The following is a 5,000-nucleotide window of genomic DNA, read 5'->3' as shown; positions in this document are numbered from 1 at the left end:
GCATGTGTGCTAAGCAATGTCAATCACATTGTCCTCAGGGATCACTATTAGGTCTTTACAAAACGTGTTTGCATCTGTCCATGGTCTAGACGTGTTTGTCTACTTTCAAACTCTTTACTTTGGCGATTTATGTTTACCAATTGACCATGTTTCAATCTGGCTGATCAATGTCCAGTCCATAGACCACGTCCATACCTGTCTACTTATTAATCTTATGAGTGTTCAATGATTATTGCTTTGAGGTTTTACAATCTCTTATCATGGCTCTGCGGCCGAACACTCTCATGTATGGACATCGATCTTTCTTGCCTTAGGTAATGTCGTATGATGGCGTCTCATGACCTTAATTGCTGTGGATCATATCACACGCTTTATATATGTTATTAGGTCATGGACTTTGGTTTTCACGAGCTTAGGGACTACAACTTTCTTTTGTATCCATTTGATCTTATGACCAAGTCTTTGTGGGAATAGGTCATATAATAGTAGATGTTTCTACTAAGCCGGATCCTTACTTAAAAGGATCTGATTGTCGGATCACAACCTGATGGTTGATCCTTCCTACTAGCTCGTGATCAAAGGATATGAGCCGGATGTCCTTGGATGGACAGAGCCGGACGCTTATAGCCTAAGGGCTGGACACTTTTGGCCAGAGAGCCGGATGCTCTCAGCTGGTGTGCTGGACGTTTTAGCCAGTCACCCACATAGATTTCATTCTATATTTACTAACCTCCTTTAGGTTTAGTATAAGCACAAGGAATTTCATATAAAACCTCTTATGTATATGGACTGTTATTGGATTGTCTTTTTATACAACTCCAAGATCAATGATCATGTATGATCAATTTCTTTTTCCATACTATATGCAGCTGCTTTTCAGTCCATGAATCAGCTTAGGAACGAAGCTGTTCTTTCAATCTATATTATCTTATCCAGTGATCCATATATGCTTACTACATCAGTATTGTATCTATTTCTTTCTTATGACCAGACCCTTTGTCAATTTTGAATTCTGTAGCAGCAATCACCACATAGGAGTTCATCTCCCTATAATCTGTTCCTTTGATCTCTGTGAGTACCTTGTGTAACAAGCTATATCTAATGCTGTTAATATGAAGACATGGACACTCTAGGTCACGTTATTATGTGTCTTCTCTCACGGTTTCTTTATCTCACAAGATCCATCTATTTCACTGGTTTATCGGATGGCGTTTCTGTATATGTACATGGCCAATACGCTCATCTCTCTTTAGATACTTTGAACCTCCACGTTTTTCTTTCTATTCTTTATAATCTTTATGATTCTATGATTGTATGATGAGTACTCATTCGTGGGTTCTCTGATCCTCGCTTATCTCTTTATGTTCAAGTGCTTCTCTTATGCATCTTTATATAGATGTTCATGTGTGTGTGTCGACACTTTCATGTGGTTCCATTATGTTCCAGACATGATCTGATCACTTTGAGATTTCATTATCCAGGACCTTTGTTACCTAGTAGCTTGGCGTCCCAAGACTACTTGGTTTGGTACCTTAGATGTGTAGCTGGCCAGCCTTATCTCTATGTCTGGTACGGTTTCTCTTATCATGACCTCGGATCTGTCTATGCACCTTTCTCTTTTCTTTCTATCCGAGGTTCCTTTATCTTTATGGAACACTTGGTCTATCTTGTATAGACTCTTATAGCAACTTGATTATGTCTCTTCTAGGACGTTTCATTTGGTGCTAAGCTGGTTATGACTTAATCATTCTTTTCGGGTCAGTGTCTGGCATCTCGATTAGCTTCTCAGTTAGATAGCTTTGTATAATCTTTCTTTGGACGTCTTAAATCATATTCTCTTGTCCGAGGATCTTGCCAAGACAATGATGGTTAAAACCATTCTTATCATTCCATTACTCTTTCTTTATCCAGCTTATAATCTTTCTCCTTTAATGTTTGGATAGTCGGATTCATTTGATCATGCAATCCGTACCTGGCCACTATTTTAATCACCCATGTTTTGGCTCAAGCTTTCTTTGAATTCGTGGGAGAAAGTAATACTCCTATCCAACATATATTCCCAATCCTCTTCTGAGGTTCCATCTTAGACGGCACATATATGTATGTGGTGGTTTATTTCAAAGTCTCTTAAGATGGTATGTCTGGTTTTAATGACCCGTATTCAATCTTAGATGGGAATATCTATGCTCACTTATATGGCCTGATGCATATGATTTTATTTATCATTCTATACATGTAAATTCATTATGTCCCCAAGCTTATAGACTTTAGAATCTTAGTCTTTATAGATAATGGCTTTCATGGCCGGCCATTTATATGTGATGGCCTCTCTGGCCGGTTATGGCCTTTGCGGCCAGGCCGTTGTCTCTCATGGTCTCTTCGGCCTCTTTGGCCGAGTCATGGACTGTGTGCTGCCAAGGCTGCACTATGAGGTCAAGTCACGGCCAAGTCATGGCCAGGTCGTGGCCAAGCTGTTTATAGGTGATAGCCTTTTTGGTTTGGCCGTTTGTATCATGGCCTCTCTTTGGCCGGGTAATGGCTCTTTATGGCCGAGTAATGGCCAAGCCATATAACATTGGTCTTTAGACCATAGTACACGAACTTGTAGTATTGATCATGGGTTTATCCTCTCTCCCCCTCATGACCATACTATAAGGTCGTGGTGCTTTGGGATTATTAAGCCTAATGAGTTTCCCTTTGTGTACATGTTACACAACGTGAGATCTTTACGGGATAACTTTGTGCCTTTTCAATTTCTTTGCATCCAGTTTAAACTTTAGGATGGCTAATCCTATCTTGCCATATAGTGTAATTTCGTGGGCTATGTCTTTATAGTCACCACCTCTCTTGCCTCTTATCATACTGATCTTTGTAGCATAGTTTTAAATCGGTAGGGATCATTGGTATAGTTTTCGATCACTTTCTTTCAAGGTCTTAGGCGATTTTCTTTCAAAATCTGAAGGAACTTGTTTCCTTCTAGTTTGTCCATTGTTTCTTATTTGGAAACCATTCATTATAACTCAATGGACCACGTTTCTTTGGGTGTATATAATGCCTTATAGGCAAATGCCTTAGCCATAGTTTCTTACTATGCTTGCTATACCATTCATGGTTTTATTGGTTTTATGCCCTTTAGGCAATACTTTAAAAACATCCATATGTTCAAGTAAGATCAGGCAAGATTCAATAAACTTAAAAACCAATTCCATTATATATAAAATCGTGAATGATCCTTAGGTTAAAACATAATTGCAATCATAAAGCAATAAGACTAGTCGTATCGAAATTTGGTCTCTGCCAGAAGCAGTCATGCGATTAGGTCAGTATAAGTGGTGAAGCCTTTTATTCTATACTGTTGTTGCAGTATGACATTTAACACATGGAATGTGGAATAGGTCTTCTCTAGTAACTCTTTCTTGGTTACTATTTCACCACAAAGTCTCAGAACCGAGACTGTCTTAAACAAGACTGAGTTGTACTCATCCATGACTTTGTAATCCAAGAATCTTAGATTCTTCTAGTCATTTCTAGCCTTTGGAAGCAACACCGTTTTATGGTGGTAATTTCTATGCTGTGAAGCATACCCAAAGTCTAGTGGATTTTCCATAATGATGTACTGATCTTTTAGACCTTCAATGAGATGATGGAATATTGTACCAATTCATTCTCATTGTTGTCCTTGGTGATTGTATCACCAAGTCCCTTTTCGATATCTGAGTCACATTGTCATTTAAAATTTAGGTTCACAATGTGGTCATGCAGCCGCATGATATAGCAAGCTCGGCCACAAACAAGTTCTTACGCATCTATGAAAATAATCGATCATGGTGTGAGTCAGGTCACACGGCCATGTTAGTGTGATACAACAATCCTAGAGATTGGTTCATGTTATAATCTGGTTTATATATCCATCCGGATATAAGGCCATACGGCTTTGCAATGTAATGCTTTAGACTTTCACGATTATTATGTGATACAACGATCTTAAGGATCGGATCATGATGCAGTCCGGGTCATGTGACTATCCGGATGCTAGGCTATACAGCCACTTAGATATGTATTAAGCCACACGGCTTTGTAATGTGATGCTTTAGATCACACGACCATATTAGTGATACAGCGATCTTAAAGATCGGTTCATGAGATATGCAAACAAGGTCGCATGATCATTCAGATATGATGTCTCTCTAGACCATACGGTCATATATTGTGATGCCTTAAGCTTCACGGTATTTATGTGATACATCAATCCTATGGATTGGATCATTATGCAATCCGGTTTCTATAACCATCCGGATGCTAGGCCACACGGCCTCTTAGATGTACACTAAGCCACACGGCTTTCAACCAGTCAAGGGCACAAGGCCGCAAGTGTGTACAATGGCTATATACAATAGGGGATTATTAATCTAAATGTTTTCAATCCTATTGCATAGTTGTATATCTATTAGATTTACTAATTTTAAGGTTGATATTCAACTAGATTTTAGTATCAAGAAATCTAGCAACCTAACTCTCATTCGATAAAACTTTTAAAGTTTTAAGGTTTCAAGGCCTTAGGATCTTTAATTTCGAAATTAGGATTTTCAGTTTAAACAAGATTCAGATCCAAGTTTTAAAACAATCCTAATCACAGCTCTATGTGATCAATCAAAACATTCGAGTTTCAAATCAAAATTAAAACCGATTTTCTAGTTAGGGTTTTATGGGATTTCGAATACTTTGATCTTTGATCAAGGGGATTTGATTTGAGATTCAAAAACCTTTAAGGCTCTGATTTTAATTGATCAATGGATCAATCTCTTTCTTAGGTTTAGATCGAACTTATAGAGCTTCGATTTACTCATAGGGTATTGATCTATTATCCTATGGCTTTTAGTTTAGAAATTATCGTTTAGGGTTTCAATCTTTACAAGACAACCAGGTTCGACTCATGTTCTCAGAATTAGGATTACCTTTGTCTTGCAGATTGTAGAAACCGGACCTCCAAGATGGGCTGA

The sequence above is a fragment of the Brassica napus genome, unplaced genomic scaffold, assembly GCF_020379485.1.
Source record: "Brassica napus cultivar Da-Ae unplaced genomic scaffold, Da-Ae ScsIHWf_530;HRSCAF=796, whole genome shotgun sequence".
In the NCBI taxonomy this organism is placed as follows: Eukaryota; Viridiplantae; Streptophyta; class Magnoliopsida; order Brassicales; family Brassicaceae; genus Brassica; species Brassica napus.
Note: the sequence above shows the minus strand (reverse complement) of the source record.